At 49.8% G+C, this 12,904-nt stretch overlaps 1 protein-coding gene across 2 annotated transcripts in view; it reads left to right on the top strand.

The window, feature by feature from the left end:
* Positions 1 to 11,316: 11,316 nt before the first annotated feature.
* Positions 11,317 to 12,904, top strand: part of CYB561 (cytochrome b561) — a 12,797-nt gene continuing 11,209 nt past the window's right edge. Inside the window, exons 1-2 of one of the 2 annotated variants that reach the window (XM_019637758.1) lie at positions 11,317 to 11,331; positions 12,673 to 12,793. The gene's annotated coding sequence lies outside the window, so the exon portion shown is untranslated. Of the gene's footprint in view, positions 11,332 to 12,656; positions 12,794 to 12,904 lie in introns of those variants that run through there. The other variant, XM_019637759.1, reaches the window with a different exon arrangement.

The following is a 12,904-nucleotide window of genomic DNA, read 5'->3' as shown; positions in this document are numbered from 1 at the left end:
ACTGCCACTCCACACAAAGGTGATTGAGATGGAAAACTTGGTGAGCTGTGGATACACTGGGCTTGGGGACGGGGACACTCGACACCTCTGGGGTGGATGCAGGTGACAGGCAGAGAAAAAGAGTCTCGGGGCTGCAGGAAGTGGAGAGGACTGAGGAGACCAGCGTGGTGGGGGTGAGAAGACCTGGTTCCTCAGTCACCCACCTTCTTACAGCAAAGGACCAGTGCTCTCCCAAACCAAGTCCTCATCTCCTTGCCCTCCCACCACGCAACCTGCTTCTAGAATGTTCCCCTCCTAGGGACATGCCTTTCAAGGCATCACCTTTCTCAACTCCCCCCTTTTATTTCCCCTCCATCCAATCAGCTGCTGCCTCCTTTCTGTCCCACAGCCCCACATCCCTCTGTATACCCTCTGCACTTCTCTCAGCCTCTGGCCCACCTCCCCCTCTTCTTCACCCTCTCCCCACTGCTCCCTGGGGGGCAGTCTCCAGCCCCTGTGTCTGGGCCTTCTGAGTTTGCTAATTACTTATCTTCACGGATCACTCTGAAATACAAATGTAGTCAGGGCACAGCCTAACCTAAAACTTTCATTAGGCGGAAGTCTGACCATCTACCTTAGCTTTAGCAGCCTCAGCTCTCACACCCTAGTGCTGATGGGTGGAAATTTCTTTATTTCCTCTGCTTGACATATGAGACTTCCAATGACTGCTCTGATTAACTTTTATCCCTCCTTTCAGGGCTCAGCCCAAGTGACATCCCCAGCCGGGGCTCAGGCCAGGCACCTCATTGAGAATTGCACTTAAACGTCCTAGGAGTCTGTGTTGGTGACACCATCTCTGGCATAAGCACTGTGGTCTCAGGAGAAATGTGGAGGAACAAATGAGAGAAAGAGAAGGAGGGAGACATTTTTAATGAAGACCAGACAAGATTAGGCAATAGGAGATAGAACAGATAGGAGTCCAGGATTACTCAGATGTTCCTGGCCTGGGAGGCCGAGATAGATTGTCACTGTCCACAGCCATGGCAGGGCTGGGCCTCACCCTGGGCCCGCTTCCCAGGAGTCAGGGGCCTGACACCCAAAGATAGAGTGCAATGGGACAGGGTCCAAGGAGATTCCGTTGCCATAGGGCATTGTCCTTGGAATGTAACATTAAAAAAAAACTCTCAGTATCTTTCTTATTAAATGTGTGCTTGACATGAAGCTGTGGGGAGAGCTAAATGGAGACATGAAATGTAAGAAAACTTTCTCAAAAGATAGGAGTGCTGAGTCAAAGCAGTAAGATTGAATTCTACAGACACTCTGCATTTAGAGGGAGAAATCAGATGCATATGAGCGAACTGGCAATTTTTCACATGAAAAACATCTGTGGGTTTTCATCAACTCCCAGGTTCAGTAGGAACCATAGTGCTGACAAGGCTGCCAGGACAGTCACGAGCCTCCGTGGCTGCTCCGATGGACTAACATTAATTGGATGGGGGCTCCCTCTGTGCTGGCTAGACCAGCCCTCAGGTTTTCCTTAAACATGCATGTTTACAAGAGATACAGAAAATCTGCAGCCATTCACAAGAGGATGAGCGGGTGCAGAGGGATGTGGAAACCATGTCTTTTCAGGAATCACTGAAGGTGACGGGTTTCTCCTGGAGAAAAGGAGACACAACAAACAAGGTGCTACTTCTCATGTTGGAGGGTGGTCATGTCAGAAAGAGAAAAGTGCCTCTCTCTCTCTCTCTCTCTCTCTCTTTCTCTCTCTCTCTCTCTCTCTCTCTTTCTCTCTCTCTCTCTCTCTCTCTCTCTCTNTCTCTCTCTCTCTCTCTCTCTCTCTCTCTCTCTCTCTCTCTGAATGGAGAACAACAAGTACAAATGATGAGGCAGGAGACAGAGTCAGCATAAGAAAACAGTTCCTAAGAACTAGAGCAGTCCAGCTCACTGAGGTAGTGAGCTTCCTGGCCCTGTAAATGTTCACATAGAGGGCGTCATGGATATTGTAGACATCACTGGCAAGAGAACAGTGGTTTCCAACCCTTTTCTCCCTTCTGAACATCTCACTGTTAAGAAATCCCATGTTTTGAAATACTGTGTCTCTTTAATAAATTTCACTTATTCAAAGTAAAAATTATCCCATTTTAATAGTCAAACACCTGTATACTATCAATCTTCTGAGGCTTAGCTAGGCCTGGGGCCTACTGAATATAAGAAGAAGTGAATCAGCCTTGAGGGTCTAGAAATGCTTCTAAGAAGAGGCGGTTGTACCTTTTGGCTGGGACCACCATCTTCCAGTAATGCGGCAAAATGACCAACACTAAGGAGGCCAGGAGAGACCTGCTGTATGTCCTCTAGGCCTTTTAGAGACATGGAGTTGTTCCTTTGGCCACATACACGTGAATCTATAAGAAAGGTGGTATTGTAGACATTAAGGGAATGGGCACCGTTCAAAAGGAATGGCCCACAAATGTTACCATGGCAAAACTGGAAGGGTCTACAGTGTTACCCTCTTGGCATTGTTGCAAACAAACAAGTTAAGGGCAAGATTCTTGCCAAGAGAATTAATGTACGTACTGAGCATATTAATTACTCCAAGAGCTGAGATGGCTTCCTAAAATATGTGAAGGGAAATGATGAGTAAAAGAAGCCAAAGAAAAAGTTACTTGGGTTCAAGTGAAGCACCAGCCTGCCCCACCCAGAGAGCCATACTTTGTGAGAACCAGAGGAAAGGAGGCTGAGCTGCTGGAACCCATCCCCCATGAATTCATGGATTAATAGGTATTTAATAATAACAGTAATGATGATAATACTAATACTAATACTAATAATAAAAGACCTCCGGGCTGTAAAAAAAAAAGAAAGAAAAAGGAAGAAAGAAAAGCAAGAAAGAAAGAAAAGAAAAGAAATATAGAAATAAAGAAAGAAAGAGGGAGAGAAAGGAAAAAGGAATTTGTGCTGGAGCTGGGGTTTGAGGATTTGGAGCTTGGGTTCCTACAAGCAGACAAAGGGAGGTCTTTGCAGTAGGAAACACTGGAGGTGAAAACCTAAGCTCCATAACAAACTACTGAGTATAAAATGGTCCTGAGATGAGGCTGGAGGTAGGAGGGTGCAGATTCAAAAGGGCTGTCTGTGCCGTACTCCAGAGCCTGTCAGTTCAGTAGCAGCCATGCAGGAAAATGGCGTAATCTGCAAGGAGGAAGAGGAGTGAGCCCAAAAGGGAAATAGGTAAAATCCAACTACTTTAAAAGTAAGACTTTGTGTTATTAAAAGACAGCCCAAGAAAATTCAAACAAGCCGCAAACTAGGAATGGTATCTGGAACACATTTAAGTGACAAAGGACTAATAATATCTACAATATATAAAGAACTGTGTGAATCGATAAAAAAAAGAAAAAAACAGGCAAAGGAAACAAACAGGAATAGCACAGAAGAGGAAGCACAAATGCCTCATAAACATACGTGAAAATGTTCAACCTCATCTAGCAACAAAGGAAAGAAAGTGCGTCATACAAAATTGGCACAAATTTAAAAACTGAATGATACTAAGTGTTGGTGAGGATGTGGAACAACATGGGAATGCTCCTTCCCTGCTGGTGGGAAAGCAAATCAGTGCACCTATTTAGGAAACAGTTTGACATTTGGACACCCTTGAACTTTTGCATACCGTTAACCCAGCAATTTTATTCTCAATATATTCCTTAGAGCAATATATCTCAAACTGGAATGAGGACCAGTTTTGTTCTTGTTTTAATTTTCCATCTGTTGGGGGAATAATACTTCTGTAAAATATAATAAAAATGAATTCCTAAAATATGAAGTGAAAAAAAAGAAGACATACAACACATAAGCCCTGATATTTCCTTATTAGATTCAACAGACATAAAGTTACTTATGTACATACCAAAGAGACGTGTGCAAGAATGTTCCTGGCAAATTGTTCTGTAATAGAGAAAAACAGGAAGTAACTCATAAGTCCAGTGACAGGACTGGACATTGGAGGAATAAATTGTGGTGTCCATCATGCGATGGATTATGGACTGTTATAGAGTTGTGAAAATAAATGAATGACAGCTCTATGCAACAGCACCAATAAAGTCTCAGGAACATAACCGAGAGAGAAAAAAACAAGCCTTAAAGCCTACTATGATGCCTTTTGAAAAAAAGCTTTATCGAAGTATAATTTACATTTCCATGTTGTAGCATAATTCACCACTTTTATAAATATACGATATAATGATTATTAGATTATTTAGAGAATTGTGTAACTATCGCACTATTTTCAGCACATTTCCATCACCCCCCAAATACCCTCAAGGCCACTTGCAGTCCCTCCCCACTTCCCCACCAGCCACAGACAACCTCGGATCTATATTCTGTCTCTATAGATTTGACTTTTCTGGACATTTCATATCAATGGACTCATACGCTATGTGGTCTTTCGTGTCTGGATTCTTTCACTTAGCATCATGATTTTGCTGTTCATCCATGTTACGGCATGTATCAGTGCTCCATTCCTTTTTATTACTAAATAACATTCCATTGTATGGATATACCACATTTTGTTTACTCACTCACCCATTGATGGACATTTGGGTTGTGTCCACTTTTCGGCTACTTTGAATAAGGCTAAACTGTTCTTGAAAAGAGAAGAGAATGAAACGTCGGTGGGGGGTGGTGCATGTGGGGCGGGAGCTGGGGAAGGGGAGGGCAGGACTCGGCTAGAGGAGAGTGATGTTGGGTAGTGGGTCTATGGGTGCTCCTTTTATCACGCTTCGTTAATTTACATAGTTAGATATCATATGTAATAGATATTTATACTATATAGAACATATATTACATAATAAGAAGACATTTAAAAAAATGAAGCCTGCCTGCGAGACTCGAACAATTCCGCTGGGTTCTCATCTCAGGATAACCAGGTCTCTATTCTGGCCACCGGTCTGCGCTCCTGGCCTAGTGCGCTCCTGGCTCCCTCTGCTCCAGCCCCAACGGGCCCCTGGCTGTTCCTCGAAAGCGCCAGCAGCTCCTGCAGGTGCTGGTGTCTCCGCTGCAAGGCGCTCCCCAGGTGTCTGCAAGGCTGCTCCCGAGCTGCCTCCAGGGCCCTTCTGCCCCAGCTGCCCTCAAGACAGCACGTCTGTGTCCTCCGCCCTTCACTCTAGCCCCCTCGGCCTCATTTACTTTTCTACATTGTCACCTCCCCTTACTTGTTTGTTGTGTCTGTAGCCGCCCAGAGACTCACAAGCACGCAGAATGTCAGCTCCATGGGAGCTGGGCTCTGGTCAGCTCATTGCCGCGTCCCCAGCTTTTTCATACCAGCTGCGGCACCCAGCTTCTCCCCCTCCTCCAGAGCCTCATCATTTCTCACCAGCCCCCTCCTCCCCTTCGGCCTCCCCCTCGGCCTCTTCTCCCTCTAGTCCAGTCTGACATATAACTGGGAGGACGGATGCTTGTCCTGACACATGAATCTGAGCACAGCTTCCATTCACTTAAACCCCTTCCCGGGCTCCTTATCACCTGAGTGGCAAAGTCCACACTCCTGAAGTCCAGAGTCCTTCCTGGTGTGGCCCCTCCTCCTCCACGTGCTCAGTTCTTGTCCTGCCGCCACAGGTCCCTCTGTCAGCGCTTTCCCCTGGCGGGTCTGGCCCCTGATAAAGTACTTAATAGTCAGCAATAAAGGGAGAAAAACAAGAACAGTGATGTATATAAAACTAAGCAGCATATATCAGCCAAGCTGCCAGCTGTCCTTTCTAGGTTGCAATACCTTCTATTCCAAGTAGCCTTGCTTTTCTTTTGTAGTTAAAATATTACTTCTTTCATAAAAGGGTAGTAAGAGAAAATGTTTTGGGGTTTTTTGTTTTTGTTGTTGTTGTTGTTGTTGTTAATGTCCTTACTTGGCAAACCAAAATGTATTGACAACTCTAGTCAGATGCCATTTTTTTCCGGACAATTGCATGGTCTACAGTAGCTGGCCCCACTGGTCTGTCAAGCAAAGCCCAATCTCTTGGGGCCCCTGGGTCTTCCTGGCCTTTCGTTCCTTCTGGAGTGCCCCCTCCCCACCCCGGGCCCCAATGCTTGGTTATTACCCATCATCCCTCAGAGCCTGACCTTTCTTCCCCAAAAGCAAGTCCTCAGCATTCAGCACAGCATCCAGTGAGTAAGACTGCAACCATTTGCACACATGTCTTCCCACAGAACCAGGATGGTGGAAACTGGGCACCATCATGCTCACATTTCCAGAGACCAGTGCAACCCCAGTTGCCCATGTACATGGCAGGTTTGCTGACAGCCTGACTAGAACGAATGAATTCCAACCTCTTTTGCAGCAGGTAAGAGTGTGGCGGTGGTGAGGGGCTGTGTGTGTGTGGGTGTCCAGGCCTCTGCTGGCCTCAGTTGTCAGACTGTGTGCCTGCCTGGACCTCAGCACTATCTCTTTCCTGCTCCGAGAGCCAGGCTGGGTGCCAGCGACCCCCACCCCAAAACTCCTGGGGCCCAGCTTGGAGCTCAGGGGCTCTAACTGGCCCTATAGCACGATTCAACACCTGTGTGTATTTTACTGTGGCTGTGTGTATCTTACTGTTCTCGGAAGGAGGCCAGGAAATGAATGAAACTGCCCACACTCTGGAAGCCCAGGGAACCTCAGACAGGAAGACAGATGAAGGAAAGGGAGACAGACTGTGAGAGAGAGGCTGAGAAAGAGACAGTCAGGGAGAAACAAAACAAGGCCTGTGATGGCAGCAGAGACAGAAACATGGGATCCCACAGAGAAGAGGGCCATCAGTGTGGCGGTGTGATCCTGGGGCTAGGGGTCTGGCCAGCCTCACACTGGAATGGGGGCCAGGCACCCCTCTTGGCCTCTTACAGCCTCTATCAGGGGACACAGAGTGTGGAGGCAAATTCATCTTTGGGGTCCACCCCTCACCTCTAGATGTCCAGGGCTCTGGCCAAACCCTCTGAAAGCCCAGGATCCCTGAGGGGCCCTCTGCCTGGCCTCCCCACCCTTTCCCAGGGCCCTTCAATAAACAAACTCCTTGGAAGATGGGTCAGAAGGGGGTTCCTGGGGGAGAAAATGGCATTTTCTTGTTTCCTTACCTTGGAGTAGTTTGCTTTGTTTTATGAAACACCTCTTGAGAGGGTCCTGGAGGCAGATGTCAGGAAGAAAGTCCCATGTTGAGGGGAAGGTGGCAGCTGACTTCTGTGGCTAGACAGAGGCCACTTCCTGTCACCCCCTTTGACAGTGTGCTGAGAAGGAGGAAATAGCTGAGACAAGACTCCTCACTCTTAGCAGACCTTCTCTGATGGTCAGCTGGTGAGAAAGGCACAGGGACTTCTGGGAGAAACCCTTCCCAGGGGAACCCGATGGGGTCGGGCTCCGCAGTGGGCCCAGTCAGCGAAGGGAGGCCTGGTGCTTGTCGCTGTGTACGGCTGATGCTGATTTGGCCACTTGGGCACTGTGGGGATGCCATGGGGGCCAGTAAACAGAGCACCGGGCCACTGACGAGCTTAGGGGCCGGGCTCCCTGGCACGGGGCCATTGCATTTGCTGGTATGCAGCTGCCCAGGCACACAGGTGCAGCTGGGTCCTGACTCCACGGTGAAGAGGCCAGGACTGAGCCCTGGGCCAAATTAAGCCCTGGTGTGTGTGTACTGAAATTTATCAGGTGGAGAGAGGCCCGTGGAAGGAGAGAAAACTCTAGATGAGAGCGCTCAGTCATGCCATTTGGACTTGACATTGCCCTTCAACTGTGAAGGGTGACTCACTTCACAATGGATAATGGGGTGAGGGGATGTGGGGATGGATAACGACTTATTAAAGCCTCCAAGTAGTATCCTTGTCTTTCAACAGCCTTAGGCCCTGGAACCTAAGAGCTGGCCCCAGGGAACATTTTTGGGTGTGGCCTTGAACCAAGCCTACCAAGAATACCTGAGCTACCTGTGGCTATAGAAACAGGAGGGCCCAGCTCCAGCCCTGATCCAGGAGCGGGCCCCTTGGGTCCCTATAAGAGCAGGAGGCATGGCTGCTCTACAGCAGGCCATGAAGCGGGAGACGAATGATTAACCCAAATCCACGGACCAGCTAAAGAGCATGGTTCTCCCTGGCCCCCTCTTAGGGCCTCCCACTGGTTGGGAGAGATCAGAGGAGTGTGGCTTCTTGGGTGAGGAAGCTTCTGAGCTAAGGTCAAGGTGCCTTCAAGTCTAATCTGTTCTCAACAAGGGCGAGTTGGCTTGATAGGCACACTTGGAGAGGGAGGCAATGGCCAAAGTCAAGAGCGGTATAAAGGATGGGATAGGGGAGTAGCAGAGCAGGGCTAAGTGAAACCTCTGACTCAGGACAAGTGTCCTGCTGACTTGCTGTGACCTTGGAAGTTACCCAGGCTTAGTGCACTCATTGCAGCCAGTACCTCAAATGACCACCCCCTTCTTTCTGCTCTTCTGGGCTCAGCTGAGGTCCTGCTCTAGCAGAGGGCTGCCATAAAGCTACAGCTGGGCAACACTGCCCATCTCCCATTCGGGGCATCCTCTGGGCCATGAGTTGGTCACCCTGCACTTTTGGCTCAGAGTGGGCACCACGCCCTTGCCACACTCCTGGCATAAAGGGCTTGGCCAAGAACAAAGGGGTGTGGAGCCAGAGTTTGAGTAGCTTTAGGATCCAAGATGAAGATTCAGAGCTGTCATAGGCTTTGAACAAAGTGCAGAAGTCCCAGACCTGCAGTTTATGGCTGGTTTGTGGTGATTAGATGGCTGTTATTATCAGCAGCTCTGCCCCTCCCTCTCCGCATCTCTGCTGATACCACTGAAGGTTGTGGCCACCCCCTTACCCCAGGCCTCACACTCTTGCTCCTTTGGCTGTTTCTGGCTCTCCACAATGTTTCTAGCACTCACATAGCAGGTCTTCAATGTTTGTTGATTGACTGATCGACTGACTCAGGGAACAAAGCAGGGAGAGGGGGATTGAGAGTATGACACGACTGGGACTCAAACCTCCTCATGATTGCCTTCTTGGAGGGGAGAGCTGGCCCAGGTGAGTGTGATGCTGGGGCTGATGTCTCCTGCTCAGGCTGCACCACCAGCCACGGGGTAAACCTTCTGGGCTGGGCACAGGGAGCTTGGCAGTGCCTTTTTGACCGTGACCCAGTGTCTAGATTCTCCAGTGTGTGATGGACATGGTCATGGTCAGACACAACTACATCGATGGACCTATGGATCTTCAGATGCCCCAGGAACCACTGGTGGAGTCCCTGCTCCACACCTCATCGTCTCCAACCTCTGCCCTCTCTAATGACCTGTTTACATTCCTGCTTTCCTATGTACACAGGCTGCTAATTTCTCCTGTGTTGGGGAGAGAGGCGTGTTAGAGAGCAGGGCCACGCACACTCCTGCCTCTGGACTTTGCCCTGCCACCCTCTCTCCTCAGCTGGAATTACCTTCCTCGAGGTCTTCACATGGCTGCGTCGGCCACGTGAATATCTAGCACCCTTCACCAACCATCTTCCTTCCCCTGACACTCTAGCCCCTTCCCCTGCTTTAATTTCTTCATACACTTGTCGTCACATGCAACTAAGTTTCTGTGCACAGACTCCTATGCATGTGTGTATCTATGCTGCTTGTTCATTAGTTTACTTTTTAATGATCTGTCTCCCCCACTTCACATAAGTTACGTGAAAGCAGGGACCTTCTCTATTACTGTCTGTTTAGGGCCGAGAGCAGTGCCTGACGCAAGTAGGTACCCAGTAAACCTTTGTTGAAAGAAAGAAAGGAAGGAAAGGAGGAAGGAAGGAAAGGGGGCAGGGAGGGAGGGAGTTAGATGAGAAAATGACTTTCTCCTGACCCCTCCCTCTCCAGAGGGTTGCACAGAAACACCCTGAGGGGGTTGGGAAAGGCCACCCCTTTCCTTGCCTCCCACCTTGGGAGCCCAGTGCTGTCATGCTACCTCCTGCACCAGGCTGGTCCTCACCACTGCTTATCTATCCCACATCCTGGTCTCAGCAGAGGTAAAAGTTGGCAGGCTGTCCCGATTCTCGTAATTTCTCCACCCATCCTGCAGTGTTACTTTGGCTCGTGGGCAGTCGGTCACTCCCGTTTGTCTAAGTCTTGTTTTCCCAGACTGGACCAGCCTCAGGGTCAGCCCTGACCCACAGCTGGTCATGTCCCTCAGCCCATCCCCTTGAATTCTGGAGGTCCCAGGTGACTCACTGTCTCATGGGTGGCTCAGGAAGCTTTGTGGCCAATCCCCTGCCTCGCTGCCTCTCCTGCCACCATTGCTGCTGCTCTGCTGGGGCTACTGCTTCTCTGGCCACCTCCACCGCCCCTGAAGCTGGAAAACAGGTTTTCTCCCTGAGTGACTACAGTTCCATTTTAAGCTTGTCCAAGCAGACTTGCACTTTCAGATTCAGACTATTTTTCTTTTCAAGGAAGTTGGAGCAAGTTCTCAGGCCCTCTGTACACTGGTCAGGGTATGTACCTTTCAATTATTTGCCATCCCAAGGCAAGGCCGCCTCCCAGAGCTGGTACACGCTTTGGTTCAGGCATGTCAACTCGGGCAGTGGCCCAGATCTTCCAGGGTGTGTTGGTTAGGCCTCTTCCGCCTTCCAGCACAGCGAGCTCTTGCTCCTTTAGTTGGCCAGAAACACTCCTGTCCTCTCCCTGCTGTCCCTTTGCCAGGTTAACCCCTGCTTATCCTGTAGCTCTATGATTCTATGTCCCACGCCCAGAAGCCTTCCCTGACTGTAAAGGCCTGAGAGCACAAGGCTATGCCTGTCATATTCATTATTATGTCCCGAATGTTGCCCAGCACCCGGCACATGGAAGGGACTCAGTGAGACTGCTGTAAAGAGTGAATGAATTCTGTGTGTTTGCATCTTACAGTGCCTTAGGACTGGGGACCCCACCTCCTATGCCTTCTGTATTCTCAGCAGCCTGAGGTTAAGGCCTCTGCCTGAAGCACCTGCCCAGTAGGAGTTAACTGGCTGTTTCAGCCAGCTGGGGGTGGGGAAGCTTTGCTGGGAGGGGTCAGAATGGCTAAGAGGCCCCTGTCCTGTCCTCCCCAAAGGGAAACAAGGGTAGGATTGCCAGATAAAATACAGGACACCCAGTTAGATTTGCATTTCAGATAAACAATGAATGTATTTTTAGTATATTACATGTAATGTGTGGGATATACTTATGCCAAAAAATATTGAATTCAAATTTAACTGGGCCTCCTGGTTTCTTCCTTCTTTCTAGATCTGGTAAACTTGGCAAAGATCAGCCAGGTGCTCGGGGATCCGAGGTCGGTCCTGTTTATGCGGTCCATTCTGCTCACTGTCTGGCTTGCTTCTTCCTGCTCTTTAAATGCTTTTGGCCAAAGAACAGGGTAAGTACAAGGCATGGTTTCCCAGAACTGTTACTAGCACACTTAACCCAGGGTATCTCCCTACATCTTAACCTCCGACCCCAGATACTGGACTGGGCAGTCAGGGAAGGCCTTTCTGAGGAGGGGATGTTCAGAGTTGAGATCTGATAGAATGAGCCAAGTGATGATGATGATGTGGGGGTGGGGGTATTCCAAAGAAGAGGTGGGAGTGAACTTGGTGTGTCTCAAAAACATAAAGACTAGTGTCGTTTTGTCTGTGCAAAGGGAAGAATTTGCATGGAACATGTCCTGGACCACATCCTGGGTCCCTAAGAAAGGGCCTTGAGGCTACTATTCTCCTTGCCCACCCCCACACCTAGCTGTAGGGTAAATGCTTCCCTGGCCTCAGCAGCAGAGAGGGAGAGGAGAGGAGATTCTGGCAACAGGGGGCAATGCCACAGTGCCCTGGTGTTTGACTGCATTTGTTGGGATCACCAGCTCTTTAAAATGGTAGGGTGGAGCCATGAGCGCTTAGAGTGAAGACCCTGTGGGCTGGTCCCCATGGAGGCACCCTACCTCACTCAGAGCGCCTCTTCCATCCCCTCCCCACTTTCAGCAGATCCCTGAGAGCACTGTTGGCAGAGTATGCTCTCCCTCCTAAGGGAAAACCCCTGCAGCCCAAGGCTGCAGGGCCGTGGGGGGGCAGGTGGTGGGGTGGGTGGGGAGAGGGCACACACCAAGTGCTCATCCCGCCTCGGCAGGAGTCTCTCCCCCGGCTTTGGAAGGGGCTGACAACACTCATATCGAGGTCCCAGCGAGGCTCTGCTCCTCTGTGCACCCTGCCTACCCCAGAAATGGCTCCATTTCACTGTCAGCTCACAAGGCGTGTGCTGCCTGCTGTTTGCCTGTTGGCACCTTAAGGAAGCTGTTTCTTATTTTAAAATGTCCATGAACTCCCTCCAACTAGAAAGCTACCCTAACAACATTTATATTCATGGAGGGTTTAAGCTTGGTCACTATGAGGCAGTGGACCCAGCTGTGATCGAGCAGTGGGCACGCTTGGGTGATCTCCTACGTGCTTGAGAGTATGTTCTCTCTGTAAGGGGGTATGGCACCCTGAGGCCTGCCTTGGCCAGGGTCCTCCAGGAGCTTCTGACCACTGCCCATCGGAAGCCCACAGTGCTGAGGGCAGGTGAGGGAGGGGTGTGCCTTTGCTGAGGCTCATTTATGTCTCCAGGGGAGGAAACCCCATTTCCCTCCCACCTCCAGGCCGTAGGTGGGTCTTGCCAGGCATCCGACAGGAAAGAAACTTTTGTTCTGTGCTTGTAGCAAGTCTGAGCTGGGCTTGTTATCAACCCACAGCATTTCCTGGAAGAAGGACCTGGACAGGGCTGCGGTCCCTAGCCTTGGCCTCAGCAACCCCCTCTCTTGGCGGCTGGGGCCGAAGGCCGCTGATGGCAGTCTAGGCCTTCTTGAGCCCATGGTAAGGACTGATTTGTATGCTTAGGCTGGTTGGCCTGGGGCTTGGGTAGTCCCTCTTAGGCAAAGCCCCCTGACTTGGGGAAAATGGCAAACGGTCATCTAGAGAGACAGA

The sequence above is a fragment of the Hipposideros armiger genome, unplaced genomic scaffold (genome assembly GCF_001890085.2).
Source record: "Hipposideros armiger isolate ML-2016 unplaced genomic scaffold, ASM189008v1 scaffold_34, whole genome shotgun sequence".
NCBI lineage: Eukaryota > Metazoa > Chordata > Mammalia > Chiroptera > Hipposideridae > Hipposideros > Hipposideros armiger.
This window is presented reverse-complemented; position numbering and strand designations above follow the sequence as displayed.